This window comes from Bubalus kerabau, chromosome 13 (genome assembly GCF_029407905.1).
Source record: "Bubalus kerabau isolate K-KA32 ecotype Philippines breed swamp buffalo chromosome 13, PCC_UOA_SB_1v2, whole genome shotgun sequence".
In the NCBI taxonomy this organism is placed as follows: domain Eukaryota; kingdom Metazoa; phylum Chordata; class Mammalia; order Artiodactyla; family Bovidae; genus Bubalus; species Bubalus kerabau.
In genome coordinates this window covers 5931261-5953604 of record NC_073636.1, presented here as the reverse complement: position 1 = coordinate 5953604, position 22344 = coordinate 5931261, and the positions used below count along the sequence as shown (strand labels likewise).

The window sequence follows — 22344 nt, the reverse complement described above, 5'->3', positions numbered from 1 at the left end:
TGAATATTCAGGGTTGATTTCCTTTAGAACTGACTGATTTGGTCTTCTATATGTATATTCTTTTCAGATTATTTTGCAGTCTAAGTTATTACAAGATATTGACTACAGCTTCCTGTGCCACATAGTGGGCCCTAGTTGACTATCTATTACATATAGTAGTGTGTATCTGCTAATCCCAAGCTCCTAATTCATCCCTCCCCTCCCTTCCTCTTTGGTAACCAGAAGTTTGCTCTCTCTGTGTATGAGTCTGTTTCTGTTTATCATATTAGAGAACAGGAAGACTGTGTACCAGCCCCCAAACTCATCTCCACCCAAACTGGCAAAATTTCTACAAGGGTGTAGATTCTATTTCCTCCTTTAAGAGAGTATGTCCCAACCAGGGTGGATAATGAATTTGTTCTGGAAGGGAGAAGTGGCCTATATTCTGTGAGTAAATCTCCTATTTTCCCTCCCCACCTCTCTTGTCCTCTAGGCCCCAGATGGCCCAAAGCTTTGTCAGCCAGAGTCTAACATTTTGCTGCCTTGAGGATTACCTGGGTAAAAACTTTAAAATACATCTCCCTGAAAGTGAAAGTGTTAGTTGCTCAGTTGTGTCAAATTCTTTGCAACCTCATGGACTGTAGCTCACCAGGATCCCACCAGAATTCCTTGTCCAAGGAATCTCTGGAGTGGGTAGCCATTCCCTTCTCCATGGGATCTTCCTGACCCACAGATGGAACCTGGGTCTCCTGTATTGCAGGCAGACTCTTTACTGTCCGAGCCACCAAGGAAGCCCACATCTCCCTGGGACCTGCCTCAAACTTGTGTAATCAGAACTTGTAATAAGTGAGTTGTGAGGCTTGGTATTTTTCAAATGTCTTGCAGGTCATCAGAGGCCATAGCCTGGTTTTAGACTCAGTCCTCTCAAAATGGTTCCTCCAGCTCACAAATGACTTTAATGAAAACCCACCTACTCTTTCCCCCTTAAAAATAAACAAGAGGTTGCAATGACAGGCAGCTTCTCCCCCGAGTAAATAAATAGAAAAGTTTTGAGGTTCCACTTAATGCAAATACTCTATGGTTCTTATTCATTATTGTTAACTGCTAGACTTTAGAAAATCATGTAGCACTTTCTTGGGCTTTCTCCCTCAGCTGTTAATTGGCAAGTTTAGCTTAGGTGGCTTGAAATGTTTCTGACTATATCTCTCTCATATACCCAGTCATGGAATAAACTCTGGACTATTTGTTTTTATTTATATCCCAAGTCTTACTCACAGACCTGCCACTTTCAAAAGACTCTCCTTGAAGATGGCTGAATCATCTCTTCCACTCTCATACCTATAGCTCAGCTGGGACCTAATGCAGGAAGGAAAAAAGTAAAAGAGCAAACAGATGGAGACAAGGTCGGAGGTGGAAGAATTTTCGCTCTAATTCAAATCAATTCCTCAAGGTCCTCTGTCCCCTGGGGTCAGTAACTCAATGGTACATATTTACATGTGTATGGCATGCAAAAAGTAGTCAGAGAAGACTCGTAGGTAATATATGTTTGACTACAACTAATGAGAAATTACATTCAAATATGTCACAGAATAACTAAAACCCCAGAAAGGTCTCTGTTTAGGCCAATGAGCAAAGAAAGCTGCATCAGGATAGAGGTCAGCTGGTCTCCACTGATGCAGAGTGTGAGAGCCAGACAGACCACAATGAGGAGGAAGTCTTCCCCAAATAAGGGAGGAACCAAAAGGCTCCTTGTGATTGGCGGCGGAAGGGGATTGAAAAATCACTATGGGATGGGTCATTACCACTAGAGTATGGTATGGAATATGCCATCTGCATTTGTAGTTTACTCTTGGAATGTGGGTCTCAAATGGGTCCAGTAAGATGTGTTGAAGAGTCAAGCAGGCATTGAGTTATGCAGGGGTTAAGCCGAACCAGAAATTTCCTTTATCTACTACAAAACTGACAATAAAGAAGACCATACTCTGTTGATTGCTTTATGACTTGCCTTTGCACCTCACAACAACATCTTCTTTTATCAAAATATATTAATATTTAACATGCATTTAATGATGACAATATATGCCATTATAGGAGTGTGCTCTCATTTCCACCTACCCTGTTGTTGATACCTAGGTTGCTTCCATTTCTCTGACATTAAAGACAGAGCTTCACTGCAAAGCATCAAATACTGCACAGTCTCTCATCTATTCTCGTAAAAGCATTTCTAGAAATGAAAGTAAACCAAGAATGATAAGCATCCTCAAAACTATATTTACTGCCAATATTGCCCTCTAGAAAAGGATGCCCATTTGGTACTTTCACCCTCAAAGGCATGTGCAACATCATTCATGTGTGAGATCACTGGCAAGGATAAGCAGAGAATTGTGGGGCCCTGAGTCTTCTCTAATGGGGAATAGCTGACCACTGGGAAGCCTGATTTTGTTTTAGGTACAGTTGGGTGCTCTCATAGTCAAGGATTCCCCAGAAGCAGACCCTGAGACAAGGATTCAATTAAAAGTGCTTATTTGGGAATTGATCCCAGGAAATATTATGTGTAGGAGAGGAAGGAAAATGCAAGATAGGATATGAAAGGCAGTGAATAAAGGATATTGTATCAAGCAAATGGGGCTTCCCTGGTAGCTCAGCTGGTAAAGAATCCACCTGCAATGCAGGAGACCCCAGCTCAATTCCTGGGTCAGGAAGATCCGCTGAAGATGGAGTAGGATACCCTCTCCGGTATTCTTGGGTGTCTATGGTGGCTCAGAGGGTAAAGAATCCACCTGCAATGCAGGAGACCTGGGTTTGATCCCTGAGTTGGAAAGATCCCCTGAAGGAGGGCATGGCAACCCACTCCAGTATTCTTGCCTGGAAAATCCTCATGGACAGAGGAGCCTGGCAGGCTAGAGTCCATGGGGTTGCAAAAAGTCTGACACAACTGAGTGACTAAACACAGGACAGGACAGCATCAAGCAAGTGACCACTGTGAGCAGCTGAGACTGATCTTGCTGGATAAGTTGGGAAAGAATGTAGAATGAGTCACCTTCCTGAAGAGAGAAGTAGCTACAGTATCTGTGCACCAGCTCCCACCAGCCATTGCTTGAGGCTGCTCTGGGAGGAATTGATTCTCCAGCACTTCCTACCTACTGGAAGCATAGCCAGACAAAGCCAGCCAATTCTGCCATGATATGAGCTGTAGGGCTGCATGGGAGATGCAAGCATGCAAATGGATAAATAATATACTGCTCTGCAGTTTGTAGCCAGTCTGCCCTGTTATCGTCCAGCCCACACACAGCAATGGCAAATCTTACAAAGCTACCCTGAATGAATAGCCTATGGTGCAGCCTCATGAATAAGAATGCATGGTGACCTCTATTGAAGTACAATGTACATGAAGTAAAATGCACCCATTTGGAATTTCAGCTTCTAGGTGCAATGGAGTAACAAGAACTGGAATGCCCCCCCATCAACTAGAGTCCCTTGGACTTCAAGGAGATCCAACCAGTCCATTCTGAAGGAGATCAGCCCTGGGATTTCTTTGGAAGGAATGATGCTAAAGCTGAAACTCCAGTACTTTGGCCACCTCATGCAAAGAGTTGACTCATTGGAAAAGACTCTGATGCTAGGAGGGATTGGGGGCAAGAGGAGAAGGGGACGACAGAGGATGAGATGGCTGGATGGCATCACTGACTCGATGGATGTGAGTCTCAGTGAACTCCGGGAGCTGGTGATGGACAGGGAGGCCTGGCATGCTGTGATTCATGGGGTCGCAAAGAGTTGGACACGACTGAGCGACTGATCCAATCCGATGGTTTTCAGAGATTCTACAACAAACAGAGCAGGGCAATGGTCCCAAAGAGAAGGAAAACAAACAAAGTGAACCTATGATTGCCCCAGCTTACCATCTAGAGAGAGTTTTCAGGCTTCCCTTTTCATCACTGTGCAGTATCTGGTTGCATGAAGATGCCATTATTAGTTTATCTATTCAACAGTTGATGAACATTCAGGTTGTTTCCAGTTTTGAGTAAATATGAATAAAGCCATTTTAAACATTCATATAAAGCTTTTTGTTAAAGAGCTTCACCTTTTTGAGTAAATACCTATGAATGGAATGGTTGGGTCATATGATAAATGCACATTTAACAATATAAGAAACTGTCAAACTGTTTCCTAAAGTAGTTGCTTGACTTTACCTTCCCACCAGCAAGCATGAGAGTTCCTGTTGCTCCATATCATTGCCAACACTTAATACTGTCAAGTCTTTTTTCCTTTCTTATTTTAGACATTCTAATTAGTATGCTATTGTTGTTCAGTCGCTAAGTCACATTTGACTCTATGCAACCCCATGGACTGCAGCACACCAGACTTCATTGTCCTTCCCTGTCTCCCAGAGTTTGCTCAAACTCATGTCCAACGGATCCATGATGCCATCCAATCATCTCATCCTCTGTCATGCCCTTCTCCTTTTGTCTTCAGTCTTTCCTAGCATTAAGGTCTTTTCCAATGAGTTGGCTCTTAGCATCAGGTAGTCAATGTATTAGAGCTTCAGCTTTAGCATCAGTCCTTCCAATGAATATTCAGGGGTGATTTCCTTTAGGATTGACTGATTTATACTAGTATTTCATTATGGATTTAATTTATATTTTATTGTGATTAATGTTGTTGAACATCTTTTCATGTGATTACAGGCCATCCATATATATTCTTTTGTGAAGTGTCTATTCAAGTCTTTTACTCATTTAAAAGTTAGATTTTTTAAAATTATTGATCTGTAAGAGTTCTTTATAATTCTAGATTCAAGTCCTTTGTCACCTATGGTGAGCAAATTTTTCTCCAGCTTGTGGCTTGCCTTTTAGTTTCCTTTATGGTGTCTTTCAAAGAACTAGGGTCTTGTGCTTTTTTTTTTTTTTTAATGCTGACAATCTCATTTTACTCTCAAAACAGTTACTTAGATGAGTCTGGTATTGTTTTAACATTTTAGAGATAAGGAATCTTATAGGTTCACTGTTGTGTTCAAAGTCACACAGCTTTTCAGAGCAATGTCAGTATGAGACCTTCAGTTCTCAGATTTTAAGTCTATACAGAATTTGATGTGTTGACTCAGGAGCAGTTCAAGGTTTACCTTCTTGTTTGCATCTAAAGGAGACCTACTCTATGGGATGACCTAGTCCCTGGCAGATGGAGGAGTTCAAGGCTCTCGTGTGAATCTGTATTCCAGCTGCAGCTGTGTGTTCCCACCCACGAAGGGAAACATGGAGAAAGAACAGGAGCTACCAGCAATTTTAAATTCCTTCAAGCTGAAAGCTATTTATTAAACCTGGCAGATGATGGCAGAGCAAGATCCTGCTCCCTCTCATCCCCTCTGACCTCCCATCAACTTCCGTTCCTGTCTTGGTCTTTTAAAAAAGTGCTTTTTAATGATATCCATAATCCATGAAAAAAACGATAAAATCAAAACATATTACCACTGGCTTATAAACGCCTGTGCTATTAATTATTAACAGCCCAAGAAGAAAGTCAGGATGGATCCCAAAGGTGAGAGAGATAAAGGCAAAAGTGGGGGAAAAAAAAAAGTTGATTGGAAACCTTTGTACCCAAAGGTGTCCAATTTGGACCATGCATATTAATTGGGGATTTAATCCTTTTCTCAAGGAGCAAGCAGAAGTTTAGTGAACACGGGGCCTTAGGAATCACCTAATAAAAAGCTGTCGTGTCACATACGGGAAAATCCTTAAGCCCAAAGCAAGGCCTCCCTTATGTTTCAAGAGAGTCATGGATGGAGCTAGCAGTGAGACATGTTTCCTTTAACTGACAGTCCTGTTCTGTATTCTATTCTGCCTCTTTCATTGCCACACTTGACATCATGGGTCAAGTGTTTTCCAAAATAAAGGGACTCATTTTCTGCAAAGCCTAAAAATCAGTCCCCCCTTTCACTGTTTCAAACTCATGGCCACTTTTCCAATTCAAATAGAACCACTCTCTTCTCCCCTGGAGACAGGGAGCAAGAACCAGCCTGCCTGGGCAAAACCAATCTAATGGTGATTTACCTAAAGAACATCAATATTCTTAATCCCTCCTAGCACCTGGAATTCTCTTATGGGAATATATTCTTTAGGATGAAGTGAAGTGATGTCAATTTCCCTATAAATGGGAATTCATGATGTCAATTCCCCTATAAAAACTACTCCTCCCCCGAGTAGCGAAGACTTCTGCCATGTCCTGCCCACTGTCTGCCGCAATAGTAAGGTGTTGCTCCAGGACCCTTCAGTAAGATCCCATTGTCCAATAAACTATAGATATCTCTGCCCGTCTCCAGGCTCTTTCTCTGGTCTTGAGCCTGGGCAACTGCAAGGCTTGCAGGGTGCAGCCCAACTAAGGGATGACCATGAGATGCTAGAATTCTGCTTAGAGATGTTTCAATTGAATAAGGAATTCAGAACGTTGACTTACCCAGACTGGATACACCTCTCCACTTTTTCTTCTTTGCCCAAAGGCAAAATTAACTCCAGGACTTTCCAACAGGACCTCAGCTCTAAGAGGCAGAAGGCTGCAGTGTCAGCACTTTCTGGCAGCCTTTCAACCAGGCTTTCACTTCTAGCCACGCTATGATACCCTCTTCTATTTTTATTTTTAAAGTCAAAATGTATGAGATTTTTTCTCTTCACTGTCTCTATTTTGATTTTGAAAGGTACACAAATATGTAACAGCACCTTTTTCTTATTCCTAACATGCATAGTTTATATTTTAAGAGAAGACAATCAAACTAAACAATAATGATAAAGACACACAGGTATGTCCATTTGGGACCAGACACACCACCTCTCTGGAAACTCCCACTCACCCTGGTTTCTATGGAAGGTCTGGCATCAATGAGAAAGGTACTTAACACTCTGTTTGTGGGGCAGGGGTGGGGGAGCAAGGGCCAAGTTATGTGCTGATGTGCAGGGGCTTGATTCTTAGTGATTTCTCCAGCAACTCCAATATGGATTGTGTCTTCTATTTTTGGATTCACACTGGGAAGCCAATTAAATTAAAGGGCTATTCGTTTCACTATATTTGTCTCCAGGCTGCTCAAACAGAAATGCAAGTGGCTTCTATTGAGTGAGTTTTCTGCCTCAATGAGAACAAGATTGTAACACCAAACCCCGTGTACTTCAGAGTCCCACATGCATTAAGGGGGAGAAACACTAATCCCAACCCTGGATGCACCTGAAAGCTCCTGTGAATGCAAATAGATATTATCCTAAATGAAGGCGTACTTAGCATCTATGGCCACTCACGGGTCCTTAGAACAGTTGTCAGAAATGAGTCTGCCTACTGATATGGACATAACTGGGAGAAAGGAAGAAGAAATTCTTTTTTCCAACTTCACTCAGGAGAGTGAAGAAATGACAGAAGGTAAATACATTGCTCTGTATGATAATAAATAATAAACATAAAATAAATAATAAGTACATAAACATCGCTTCTCTGATGTTCCTTCCTTACACAGCAGCAGGTAGCCTTGCATCAGAGAGAGTTGCCAGCAAGCCCATGGCTCCCAGCTCCCACAAAATGGAAACAGTAAACTGTCTCAAAATTTCAAACCAAAGGTCCAGAAATGAGTTGTGCTGGCATGATTGGCCTGACTTACAATGAGCAGCTGACAATGACCAGATCAGAGGCTGAAGAGGAGTTGACTCAACACGTCAGGGCCCACGGTGAAGCCGTGAGGGAAGATGGACTGAACTGGGTCATTAAAGGCTCTTGAGAAAGGATGGGTGGGGAGTGGTGACTGAAGAGCTGACCCCACCTGTTCACTCCATGTGTATATGGCCAGGAAGGACCTTTAAAAAATAGGTTAACTGGTGGCTTGTCCACAAAAAGAACTAGAAGCAACTAGAATTTGCAATGTTTTTCCTTAGAGAAACATGTAGCATGTGGGACATGAGATTGCCCTCCAGTAGTCCTTGCTCAAAAGTAATTTCCATATTGAACAGATGACCTTCCTTAGGAAAAAAGTAAGACTTTCCAACTAGCCTATAGTCCATAAAATAACAGTCTGCAACCTGCCATTTGTAGATCATTTCAGGGCCTGGCCAGCCCAAATTGAAACTTGTCCATCACCAACGGCAGATGAAATGTGAGGTTCCTCTAATAGCAGGGCTACCAGGGCCTCTGCGATGGAGCGGATGTGGGTTATGATGGTTGTTGTGGCCTTCATTATTTACAGAGACCTATCTGGCAGGATGTAATAAGCAGAACAAAATTTGAGACAACAAAAATGTCTAGTGTTTATGAAAGCCCAAGCTATTTCCCAGGAAAAGAAGTCATTTAGAGCAAATTGAAAGCACTTGACTTTATCTTCACTTTTATGAAAAAAAAAAAAAAAAATCCCCAACTGAGGACAATTCAACTCAGTCTTTGAAATTCACATCCATCTAAAAATGATTGGAAGGAAGGAAGGAAGAGGGGAAAAGCAAAGAAAAATGGGAGTGAGAAAGGGATCAAAGGCTGGTACTGAGCCCAGAATGTGAACAACATTTGACCATCTTGGTAACATGCCTCTCAAGTCTTGAAACCCACTCTTTTTTTTTTTTTCTCATATAATAAAAGTCTGAGGCCTAATCTTCTATCAGGTAAATTCTCCTCTGAAAAGTCTTTGGCAAGTGCCCCAGCTAATAAATTTGATCAAAATGAACGGGCAGTGTTTGATTCTTATATTCCTACTGTCCACAAACAAAAGCAAAGATAACGAAAAATGCAAGCCAACATGTATCAGAATGTTCACAGCAGGTCTATTCATAATAACCAAAAACTGGAAACAACCCAAATGTTCATCAGGAAATACACTGGATAAATAAATCGAGACATATGTACACAATGCAATACTAGCAATGAGAATAAACGAACTACAACCACAGGCAACAATAGGGGACAATCTCACAAGGATGATGTTTAACAAAAGAAACCAGATGGAGTGGAATATTTATCATAATACTTCAATTACATTAAAGTTCAAAAGCAGACAACCAATTTATGGTGATGAAAGCCAGATTAGTGGTTACCACTGGGGAAGGCGGACATGTGGGCACCCCTGGAATGTCAGTCATGTTCTATTTCTTGATTTGAATGACAGATACACTTTGTGAAAATTCATCAGGCTACACAAGTATCACTGGTGCTTTTTTCTGCATGTATATTTTACTTCACTAAATACTTTCCTTAAAAGTGTGTATGATATGAGTAAACTTTGGGGGATGATGGAAATGTGCTTTGTTTCAACTTCGGTGGTGATTACAAGATCATACTAACCAGCCTAAACAGTTAAAATTGATGAATTTATTACCTGTAAACTCTAGTTAGTAAAACTTATTTTTTAAAAGATTTTATGAAAAAGAGTTCTACTCTCTACACATCAAAGCAGTTTGAGAACAATTCAGAACAAAAGCAAGTACTTGCTTTTATTCCTGAGCTTTATTTTGTAGGAGAAACAAATCAAAGCCTCAAATGCTTAAGTGTGTAAAAATTATCAGAATTTGTTGTTGTTTAGTCACTCAGTCATGTCTGATTCTTTGTGATCCCATGGACTGTCACTGGCCAGGTTCCTTGTCCATGGAATTCTCCAGGCAAGAATACTGGAGTGCATTGCCATATCCTTCTCCAGGGAATCTTCCTGACCCAGGGATAAAACTGCCATCTCCTGCATTGGCAGGTGGATTCTTTACCATTGAGCCACCAAGGAAGCATAAATTATTAGAAGTCCTCAAAGGCAGAGATCCTGTTTATACATGAATCCTATTTATACACTTTGTATTAGCCAATTGGAAAACTGAGGCTAGGGATTCTCCTTTCAATTCTAATTTATAATCCTCTAAATTTCTCCCAGTGTCACCAATGTACCTGTTCAGTTCAGTTCAGTCCCTCAGTCATGTCCGACTGTTTGTGACCCCATGGACCGCAGCACACCAGGTCTGCCTGTCCCTCACCAACTCCCAGAGTTTACTCAAACTCATACCCATTGAGTCAGTGATACCATCCAACCATCTCATCCTCTGTTGTCCCCTTCTCCTCCTGCCTTGAATCTTTCCCAGCATCTGGGTCTTTTCAAATGAGTCAGTTCTTTGTATCAGGTGGCCAAAGTATTGGAGTTTCAGCTTTAGCATCAATCCTTCCAATGAATATTCAGGACTGATTTCCTTTAGGATGGACTGGTTGGATGTCCTTGCAGTCCAACAGACTCTCAAGAATCTTTTCCAACACCACAGATCAAAAGCACGCATTCTTCGGTGCTCAGCTTTCTTTGGTGCTCAGCTTTTCTACTGGAAAAACCATAGCTATGACTAGATGGACCTTTGTTGGCAAAGTAATGTCTCTGCTTTTTAATATGCTGTCTAGGTTGGTCATAACTTTCCTTCCAAGGAGTAAGCATCTTTTAATTTCATGGCTGCAGTCTCCATATGCAGTGATTTTGGAGCCCCAAAAATAAAGTCTCTCACTGTTTCCACTGTTTCCCCATCTATTGCCATGAAGAGATGGGACCATCAATGATCTTAGTTTTCTGAATGTTGAGTTTTAGGCCAATTTTTTCACTCGCCTCTTTCACTTTCATCAAGAGACTCTTTAGTTCTTTTTCGCTTTATGCCATAAGGGTGGTGTCATCTTCATATCTGAGGATATTCATATTTCATCTGAAAATATTGATTCCAGCTTGTGTTTCATCTGGCCCAGCATTTCTCATGATGTAGCCTGCATATAAGTTAAATAAGCAGGGTGACAATATGCAGCCTTGACGTACTCCTTTTCCTATTTGGAACCAGTCTGCTGTTCATGTCCATTTCTAACTGTTGCTTTCTGACCTGCATACAGGTTTCTCAAGAGGCAGGTCAGGTGGTCTGGTATTCCATCTCTTTCAGAATTTTCAAATTTGTTGTGATCCACACAGTCAAAGGCATTGACATAGTCAATAAAGCAGAAGTAGACGTTTTTCTGGCACTCTCTTGCTTTTGCAATGATCCAACAGATGTTGGCAATTTGATCTCTGGTTCCTCTGCCTTTTCTAAAACCAGCTTGAACATCTGGAAGTTCCCAGTTAAAGCTGTTGAAGCCTAGCCCTGAGAATTCTGAGCATTACTTTACTAGCATGTGAGATTAGTGCAATTGTGTGGTAGTTTGAGCATTCTTTGGCATTGCTTTTCTTTGGGATTGGAATGAAAACTGACCTTTTCCAGTCCTGTGGCCACTGCTGAGTTTTCCAAATTTTCTGGCATATTGAACACAGCATTTTGACAGCATCATCTTTTAGGATTTGAAATAGCTCAACTGGAATTCTATCACCTCCACTAGCTTTGTTCATAGTGATGCTTCCTAAGGCCCACTTGGCTTTGCATTCCAGGATGTCTGGCTCTAGGTGAATGATCATACCATCATGGTTATCTGGGTCCTGAAGATCTTTTTGGTATAGTTCTTCTGTGTATTCTTGCCACCTCTTCTTAATATCTTCTGCTTCTGTTCAGTTCAGTTCAGTTCAGTCGCTCAGTCATGTCTGATTCTTTGCGACCCCATGAATCGCAGCACGCCAGGCCTCCCTGTCCATCACCAACTCCTGGAGTTCACTGAGACTCACGTCCATCGAGTCAGTGATGCCATCCAGCCATCTCATCCTCTGTCATCCCCTTCTCCTCCTGCCCCCAATCCCTCCCAGTATCAGAGTTTTGACCAGCGAGTCACCTCTTTGCATGAGGTGGCCAGCATACTGGAGTTTCAGCTTTAGCATCATTCCTTCCAAAGAACACACAGGAGCGATCTCCTTTAGGATAGACTGGTTGGATCTCCTTGTAGTCCAAGGGACTCTCAAGAGTCTTCTCCAACACCACAGTTCAAAAGCATCAATTCTTCGGCGCTTCTGTTAGGTCCACACTATCTCTGTCCTTTATTGTGCCTGTCTTTGCATGAAATGTTCCCTTGGTATCTCTAAGTTTCTTGAAGAGATCTCTAGTATTTCCCATTCTATTGTTTTCCTCTATTTCTTTGCATTGATCACTGAGGAAGGCTTTCTTATCTCTCCTTGCTATTCTTTGGAACTCTGCATTCAAATGGGTATATCTTTCCTTTTCTCTTTTTCTTTTCACTTCTCTTCTTTTCACAGTTATTTGTAAGGCCTCCTCAGACAACCATTTTGCCTTTTTGCATTTCTTTTTCTTGGGGATGGTCTTGATCCCTATCTCCTGTACAATGTCACGAACCTCCATCCATAGTTCTCAGGCACTCTGTCTGTCAGATCTAATCCCTTGAATCTATTTGTCACTTCCATGGTATAATCATAAGGGATTTGCTTTAGGTCATACCTGAATGGTCTATTGGTTTTCCCTACTTTCTTCAATTTAAGTCTGAATTTAGGAATAAGGAGTTCATGATCTGAGCCACAGTCTGCTCCAGGTTTTGTTTTTGACCGGAATCTCTGACTGTATAGAGCTTCTCCATCTTTGGCTGCAAAGAATATAATCAATCTGATTTGGGCATTGACCATCAGGTGATGTCCATGTGTAGAGTCTTCTCTTGTGTTGTTGGAAGAGGGTGTTTGCTATGACCAGTGCGTTCTCTTGGCAAACCTCTATTAGCCTTTGCCCTACTTCATTCTGTACTCCAAAGCCAAATTTGCCTGTTACTCCAGGTGTCTCTTGACACTCTACTTTTGCATTCCAGTCCCCTATAATGAAAAGGACATCTTTTTGGGGTGTTAGTTCCAGAAGGTCTTGTTGGTCTTCATAGACCCATTCAGCTTCAGCTTCTTCAGTGTTACTGGTCAGGGCACAGACTTGGACTACTGTGATATTGAATGGTTTGCCTTGGAAATGAACAGAGATCATTCTGTCGCTTTTGAGACTGTATACCAGCACACTGTGGTGACTGTGCCCCAACGATGCTGCCAAACCACCAAGCACAGAACCTTCTTTATTGCTCACCCTTGTGGCTCAGCTCTGCTGATTGTCCAGGGCTTGCTCCTCTGTCTGGGGTCAGGCTAGCCACTACCTGATACAAGTGGCCTCAACTGCAATGACCAGGACAACGTGACATGGTCGTGGTGCTCCCAGGTGGTCCCGGGGATACTCACCTCCTGAGATCCATGCCCTTGTGGAGTCGCCTCCCACAGAACAAAGAGCATCCTGTATAGAATAGAACCTTCCAAAGCTAACATGGGCATTTCAAGGCTTAGTCACAAAAGGTAATGTAACTTCTACCTTGCTCATTTGGATCACACAGAAAGTGAAAGCCAGACAGAATGGCATGGAAATAGGTAATCAGCCCAGTGGAGTGAATCAGATGGTAAGGAACCAAAGCCTGAACATTCAACACCACCTCGCTGGACACATGGAAGAGCTGTCTAGCCCCAGCCAAGACTTCGGATGGCTATAACCCCTGAGCCAGCACCAATCAGCTAAACTGCCTGAATTCCTAATATCTTCCAGAAACTCCAAAAGATAATAAGTGCTTATCATTTTATGCTGCTAATCTTTGGGATAATTTGCTATGCAGTCATAGATCACTAGTATACTGAGCCTACACCACTTAATCCTCATTATTCAATAGGCTACCCTGGGTACATTCTCATGAGAGCAGAGATGCAGGACAGTCAGTGAAGGAAGGCCTGCCAGCACTTTTCAGGTCTCTACTTGAATCCTGTCTCCAAAGGTCCTTTTGGCCAAATTAACTCAAAAGGCTCAGGTCATCTACTGTAATAAGGCATTATAAAGTTACACGGCAAAAAGCATGGTTGGTGTTTTAAAATGTGTTCACAAAGTCCTTGACACCACTTCATTTATTTATTTATTTATTTTTCCTGCACCTGATGGTATGCAGGATCTTAGTTCCCCAGAAAGAGATCAAATCAGCACCCTCTGCAGTGGGAGTGTGGAGCCTTAACCACAGGATCACTAGGGAAGTTCCAACACTGCCCATTTAAAAGCAGGGACTATTTTCCCTTCTCTTGAATGGGGATTGGTCTTACCAACTCTGTTAATTGGAAGTGTCTCACTTCTAATAAACAGAATATTGTAGAAGGGTTGGCACCTGAGCTAGGTCATAAAAAGGATAGCTTCTGCCTGGCTTTCCCTCCTTCACATTCACAGGTTTCTTGCTCTGGACAAACCAGCTGCTTGTCATAAGAACAGTGGAGCAGACCTGTAGGGGAGTCTGCATGGAGAGGTATGTGCATGTGTGCTAAGTCGCTTCAGTTGTGTTCAACACTTCGCAACACTATGGACTGCACCCCTCCAGGTTCCTCTGTCCATGGGATTCTCCAGGCAAGAATACTGGAGTGGGTTGCCTTGTTCTCCTCCAGGGGATCTCTCTGACCCAGGGATCGAACCCGTGTCTCTTACGTCTCCTTCATTGGCAGGCGGTTCTTTACCACTGGCACCATCTGGGAAGCCCACATGGAGGGGAACTGAAGCCAAATACCAACAACTAGCACCAACTTGTCACCACGTTGGAAGTGAATCCTCTAGCCCCCGCTCACATCTTACGTGCAAATGAGATCTTAATCCAAGCTACTATGGAATATTCCTGACCCCAGAAACAAGAGAAAGAGGTGTGTTTGTTTGAAAGTTATATTTTATTCTGTGGGAATTTTTAGAACTTTAAGCCTGGCAGACAGCATTTTGGTAGCCAGATGCCAGAATCCCTACCATTAATGTCCTAGAAAGCTGGATGTCTTCACAGCTCCCTTCACCTGAAATGGAATCTGTGCCCACTTCATCTTGCTGCTCTCTTCCAGTCAGAAGTCTTGTGCAGGTAAACACTGTTGGTGGAGTTTATTTGCAAAGAAAGATGGGGAAATGAACTGTGAGCTCCCTTCTCGGAAAGGTGTTGTTCAAAAGATTGAAAATATCCCAGGAATAGGCAGGGTGTTGAAATGGCACTAAGTAGGAAAATTGGAAAATTCTCACTTTTTGTCCCCAGAAAAAGTCACCATTACATTACTAAAACATAGATAACTAGAGAAACTACTCACATGTCTTTCTGTTTCCTGGAACCCAAGTTGGCAAATGAATTTCATCTCCAGAGCCATTTCTAATCATTTGGTAGTGCCTGATTGAGTTGCTAAGATGAACCCCAGGATCAAGTGAAAAGAGATCTGGGATTGAGTTGTGATGATGCCTTGGGTGCTGTGTATTTCTGTTAAATATTAGGTACCTGCAAAAATAAATGTCCTCAGTCTGTATTTTTTCTCCATGTCTATAAGGAGGGGAGAAACACCCTGTGACCTTTTATAAGTGTTTAGATTAAAACTGTTCCCTCTTTTAGTCACCTTTCGGACATGGCACGCAGGCCGATGCACGCCCTCTTTATATCACTCCAGTGCTCGGCAGAACCAAACATACAAAACAGCTCTTCTGCTGAGTACAGCCTCCTGCTGGTCTCCCTTCCCTCTCCCCACCCTCATGTAATTTCCCAAAGGGCCCGTCAAGAATCCCCAACCAACTCTTTACCTACCAAGACTTGCTCATTCATCTAACTTTCTCTCTCCTTTCCCTGAAATTCCGCCAACGGTATAAATAAACTGCGGACAAACAGTTCCTACACTTTAGGCTTGCCATTTTCCTGTTTGGATGGAGTGGTCTTTCTCCATGTGAGTCAACTTGGCTTGGTTTCAGACACCACTCACAGTCCAACTTTGGGACTGGCCAGAAGTCTACATTAAAGAGGCTTCCCTATCTCAAGACTAAACATCACACCTCTTGTGCAATAGTTTCAGTGGGGCAGATTGTCGCCTCTCCTCAGCCACGTTACAAAGCAGGGCATTTGCCTGGGCCTAGAGCAGTGCTTCTGAGGTTTCAGTGTGCAAACCAATCACCTGGATTTTTGGTTTAAAGAAGATTCTGTTTCAAAGAGTAGGGCCAAGACTTCCCTTTCCCATCAAGGTGATGGTAATGATGCGGATGCTCTGGTCCACAGACCACACTCTGTCTAGCGATGTTCCAGAAGACCCAGTTCTCCTGAGAACTTTCTGCAGAGTTTCTTCTTACCTCTGTCCTCTGGATCACATTCCTTCACCATCCCTCCGCTAAACATGTGTGTCCATTCTTCCTCCACCCATGATCATAATTACTTTCCTTATTCAGTGAGTCAAGAATCACTGAACACCTACCATACTTTATACACCACACTGGGCACTAGGGCGAACTACGTTACTCCTGCTCACGTGGAACTTAACACTCCAAAGACATTAACAAATAATTATTCAATAATCAGTTGCAATTGTAAGAATGCCAAGAATGAAAATTGTAGAATGCTGTGAGAGCAAATAATGCGGAAAAGTCTAACCAGGCTCCTCAGCCCTTGGAGTTTTCACTTTGCATGATCTCCTCTGGTCTTCTATAAACTTAGTCTTGTCTACAGTGAAGAGGAGCATCCAAAGCTTCCTCCATGACCTTTCACCTTCCACCTTGAGCACGGCCACCGGTGTGCATTTGGTGTTGCATGGCTACCCTCACCTTTGGCAGGAAGACACACATGGCATGGAGGTTATGGCTGGCAGGAGAGTCCGAGGCTTCCATAGCTCCAGATTAATCTCGGGCCGCCTCATGCCATTCTTGCCCCTTGGCTCCCCTTCTTAATGGCACTGACCATCTGCACAGGCAAGCTGTTCATTCCCAAATTCTAGTCGGCCCTTCCCCTTCTCACAGAAAGACAGGAAATGTAATGCCCTCATTTCTTCCCTCTCATGACCTCTTGTGCTGATCTACTACCTATGACTTGGCTATTGCCAGCAAATTGTACTCATTAATACCAGGTCTTTAGTAGTCTTTCCTCAAAAATGTCAAGCTCTGGGTCTACCTGTCGTAGCAGAGATGCTGGCTTCCTGGGACTCAGAAAGCTTCAACTGCAGTAGTTGCCCTTTGCAGCCTCACAGAGGATCAGCTGGGCAAGAAGAAGGAAAGGCTTGGAGATTACAGAGCCACTGTAACTGGTGTAGGATAAGGCCTTCCATGGTGTTTTCCCTATAGTTCATTTCTGTATGGTATCATATTCAAGGAAATAATAATCCATTAGCCAAAGGGTATCTACAGAGCAAGTTGAATTTTTTCTGAAATCTCTTGAAAAAGGACTTGTCCATTTTAACTTTCAAGACAACTTAAGGTCTCGATCCTGATATCTGTACTCCTTTTTAAATATATTCACATCTATAGTAGCTTCTCCAATGTCTTCTTTCTATTCCCTCTCTTAAAACTCTCCTGCCTCTCCATCAGAACAGACCCATTGCACTTCCAGATCCTTCATCACAAACCTTTTCCCTCCCTGGATTTCTTCTGCCAAAGTCTTAAGACGATCGCCCTCCCCTCTCTCCAGCACTGCTCATCTCAGCAGGCCCTACCACTCTGCCCCGTGGCCTGAGTAGACACAGGACCTGGAGGAATATCTAGAGCTCTTCCCCCGAGAATCCTCCCCCCAGGAGGAAGTGTGGGCAGGTGCGCACCCTCCCGCCTTGTCTGTGCTTGGGTTTTGCTCCTCACTGCCGCATCACTAACCCCAGGAATTAATTCCTTTTATTTCAAGGAAAAGGGGCAGGATAGTTATCAAAATTCTAGTGTTTGCTGATTTAGAAAATGGTGAAGGGCTAATATGCAATCATTAGCTGTTTATTCAGCTGACTAGCACCTGCATTCAATTAAAAACACATCTGAGGGGCTTCCCTGGGGGTCTAGTAGTTAAGAATCCCCTGTGCAACGCAGGGGCTGGGTGTCCACCCCTGGCTGGGGAACTCAGATCCCACATGCGGCATAGCAGCTAAGCCTGGACGCGACACTTAGAGAGCCCATGTGCCTCAGCCAGAGAGTCTGCGTGCTCTCTAACGAAAAAGCCTGCACGACGCAATGAGGATTCCATGTGCTGCAATTAAGACCTGATCCAGCCAAATAAATAAATAAAAGAAAAACTCTTTACAATTTTCTTAAATGCATATATACATAGGCTACTCAAATATCTTTATGTGTGTGCACCCTCTCACACACGTATAGATTCGGATTTCCTGTATTAAATGCCAATCCTGCCAAGGCAATGACTCTTCCCATGACCCCTTCCCCACAGTCCCTTGTCCACGGCCCACAGGCTGGAAGCCAGATATTCCTGTCACTTAATTAACTTAGTGAATATTTAATCACACACTACCAACATTTTAAAACTTCACCTTAACACATTACTTTTCATGAACTCTCCAAAGTGTTCAAAGTTGTGAGCAGATTAAGACTCATCTCGGTCCTAAGCATGTCATAATTTTAGGATTATTGGAGGGATAGAGTTAATCAAGTTTCTTTGACATGTATCCACCTATTTTGCTCCATAGAAAGCCCCACAAATCCTCACACTGGTGTCAGTGCTGAGCCATCCCTTGTGAATGCTAATTGTACACAACACTAATGGAGCATGTGGATGGCACTGGCTTCCTAACGTGCAGCTTTGTGTCATAATAGCTGTTTACCAGCTGGGACATTGATGGAGCATTTTACAGCACAGCCTTCGCTACCCTCATGAAATATTATAATCACATAAAATGTTATGCTGTAGGATTGTAAGGAATATGGAGGCTGCTCTTGGCATCTGTGCCCTAATCACCTCTTTTCATGGCTTTGCTGCCCACTTAGGAGTCCTTGGAAAGCTTCTTGCTGCATGAACAGGGGTGTGGAGTTGAAACAGTCACACCCCGCAGACAACCTCATTTCCAATTCCAGTTCAACAGCTCATGCAAGGCGGTGCCAGGAAGCTCTCTCGACTGTCCTGTGCTCTTATTTAATTGGCGTTTCCTCAGACTCCAGAGCAATCATTTCCATCACTCAGGTATGAGACACTCAGGAAGCCCTGTTACAGATACTTAAACCAACTTAGCCACACACCTCTCAAAACTTGATCCATAGCTACCACTCAACTTGCTCTGAGTCCTACCAAGTAGAACCTTGGTACCAGAAAACAGCCCCAAGTTCTCACCTTAAGCATTAGGGCTGTGGATGTGTCTGGGCCAAATGTTGGAATCAGTGACATAATTTTTGTCCTTATCCAGTTCTGCAGTGATTCTGGGCAACAAAAATTCCCTGCTGGCTTCCTAAGTTTTCAAACGAACTGTGATCCCAATGCAGACACAGTGTAGACTTTCCCCCACTGCCTGAAATCAACCACTAGCTGTTTTCATCCAACTTTCTGGGGAGTGGAAGAGCAATTTGTAGCAGGAGCACAAAAGGGCCTCTTGGTAAACTAGAGTCCACTTGGAGTATTATTAACTTCTGCAAAAACTGGAAAATAGGCTCATTCAAAGATGATGGGCTGATGTCCCTGGGTCAGAGACGAGCTCTGCCCCACTGCTGCCCCTGCCCAGGGGAGCTGGCTTCTGACGCCTTAGGGGGTGCTCTCCCCGGGTCAGGTAGTGAGGGGGCTGGGCGGCCAGCCTGGAGGAGAAGCCACCCACACATTGCTGGTGTGGGTGCTATCATCCACAGAACCAGCATCCTTCTGATTACAAGGTGACCGTCCCTTCTTTATGTGGGTGATCCTGATTTTAGCCAAGTCACAAACAGACAGACGGGGCTGGAAGGGGAGAAAGCGCCATTCCTGCCCTTGTCTGGCAGGCCTAGACCCGCGGGTGTTCTTTCAGATGCTCCAACACTCCAATACTAAATGGCCGGCCCTGCGCCCTTGGGCTCCAAGTTCTGTTGCACGTCCCTATCATCTGGGAGCCTTTTACAGTCATATCCAAAGGCGGGGGGCGGGGAGTGGGGGGTGGAGGGAGCCAGGCATCAGCAGTTTTGAAAGATCCCGAAAGTGTTCCCACATGCACCAGTTTGGGAACCACTAGCAAGGTGGCTGCAAGCACAGATGGCAGCGACGGGGCTGGGTTTGACTCCTCACTCCACACCAGCTGTGTGCCCTCGGACAAACCACTGAAACTTGCTGTGCCTCCATTTTCTCATTTATAAGATGTAGTATTTTAAGAATAGTGCCAGCATTTACCTCATGGTGTTTCCAAGAGGATTAAATAGTGTGTTATTTGTAAAGTGCTTAGTTCAGCTCCTGGTACCTGCTAAGAGCTGTAAAAGTTTGTTAAAAAGAAAAACACATGCAAGCTTATTTCTGCCCCAGGGCCTTTGCTCTTGCTTTGGCTGAACCAAACCCTCCCTGAGTGTCATGGCAATAGGCAGCCCACCTACACTAGTCACACTCCCGGTGCCCTGTTTATTCTCATGGCTTTAGGTGTGCATTTATTGAATATGTTTAAGTTGGGATTCCCAGGTGGCACTAGTGGGGAAGAACCTGTCTTCTAATGCAGGAGATGTAAGATATGTGGGTTTGATCCCTGGGTTGGGAAGATCCCTTGGAGGAGGTCATGGCAGCCCACTCGAGTATTTGTGCCTAGAGAATCCCATGGACAGAGGAGCCTGGTGGGCTAGTCCATGGAATCAGAGTCGGACATGACTGAAGCGGCTTAGCACACACATGCGTGTTTAAGTTGTCTCCTCCACTGGAATGTAAACCTAGCAAGAGCAGGATCTGCCCTATCTCTAGAACAGCACCTGCGTGAATGAGAGGCTGAAGGAACGTGAACACGGGTGAACTTGATTCCCTGGGAATGGGAAGGGCAGGTGCCGAGGTCCAGGCTTTGGGACAGTCACCCCTCCACAGGCCACCAATCGTTCATGATTCAGACACAACCTTGGGGTTTATTGTGGGTGCGATACCACTCACACATGTTAGCATCTCCAATTAAACCTTGTGCAAGAGGAAACTTGCTCATAAACAAGAGAAGTGGCCTCTCCCTGAAAGTCTAGACCTGAGGAGACTGTACCAGATAAATCCCTCATATGAATTCTCTCATGTCATTTCAGCGAATACTTCAACTCTTTTATTAAGTTTACAGCTTATCTATTTTCATGTTTATACATTGCTGTCCCCACCCAAATCAGGGTCCCCAGCTCTCATTCACTAAGTGGGTCTGAGAAAATAATCGTCAAGAGTTTTAACAGGATGAAATACACATGGACCATATCAAAGATAGTGAAGATTCATATCTTAGATGGATAGCATAGTGCAGTTGTTGGTACCAGAGCTGTCTCTGAGAACCTCACAAGAATTCGACATTTCCATTTGTATTAATCATTCTATGGCTATGATCCATTTCATGTTGCTCTGTTGTTTAATTGCTCAGTTGTATCCAACTCTGTGACCCCATGGACTGCAGCATGCCAGCCTCCTCTCTCCTTTACTATCTTCTGACTTGCTTGCTTGCTCAGTCACTCTGTCATGTATGACTCTTTTGTGACCCCATGGAATATAGACTGCAAGCCTGCTCTGTCCGTGGAATTTTCCTGGCAAGAATACTGGAGTGGGTTGCCATTTCCTACTCCAGGGGATCTTTCTGAGCCAGGGATTGAAATCCTGTCTCTTGTACCTCCTGCATTGGCAGGCAGGTTCTTTACCACTGTGCCACCTGGGAAGCCTTCAGTATCTCCCAGAGTTTGCTCAAATTCGTATCCATTGAGTCGGTGACACTATCTAACCTTCTCATCTTCTGCTGCACCCTTCTCCTTTTGCCCTCAATCTTTCCCAGCATCAGGGTCTTTTCCAATGAGTTGGCTCTTCACATCAGGTGGCCAAAGTACTGGAGCATTAGCTTTAACATCAGTCTATTTCATAGAAGATGACATATTCTAACCAGGAACCTCAAGTAGATCTGAGGGTGATTTGAATGAGAAAGCCACCTCCCTTTACAGGCACACATGTAGATGCACTGTGAATTCCTGTAGAGGAGAGCTCCCGTTTTAGCTCATTTCAGATGGAAGCCGCCAAGTGGTCCTCTATGAAGTTGAGAACCTAGGTCAGCCAAAAGTCCATGGACATGATAAAGATCTCCTGAGTGTGTAGTCTATGAGAGTTCACTGGAATTACTTAAATGCTGACGTTTCGGGAATGGGTTTGTAAAATTTGAACTTATGAACTCAATTCATCACAGTGAGAGGCCATGTGGCCCCAAGTCTAGTCTCTTCTCAGTGGCTTGCACCATGCTTGGCTGAATGAATCAGAAGAAACCTCACAGAGGGGGCTCCAGACCCAAGTACAGAATCTTCTAGCCCTGCCCTCTTCCACCTCTTCCATGCGTGGTGCCCAGATTTCTGTGAAGTTGCATTTTGCGATGGGAGATTGCCTAGCAGATATCAGCCAGACAGTATCGCCCTTATCTTCATTAGTGTGCTCTGGAGGTCCAGGGTTCTGTTCCCACGGGGCCACCAGGAGAAGTTGCTATTGATCTAAGAGTTGACTCACAGTCAGGGACTTGGCCTTGCTCTTCCAGCTGCTTTCTGCTCTGTGTACATCTTAAGAACTTTAAATGCAGTGGTGTGCTTT

General features: G+C 43.7%; 1 long non-coding RNA gene across 1 annotated transcript; it reads right to left on the bottom strand.

Moving 5' to 3' along the window:
- Window positions 1-14570: 14570 nt before the first annotated feature.
- On the bottom strand, window positions 14571-17350 carry LOC129625016 (uncharacterized). Its single transcript, XR_008701221.1, has 3 exons — window positions 17246-17350; window positions 14969-15150; window positions 14571-14755 (listed from the first exon to the last, which is right to left on the bottom strand). It is a non-coding gene; the product is annotated as an uncharacterized LOC129625016 (long non-coding RNA).
- Window positions 17351-22344: the final 4994 nt, after the last annotated feature.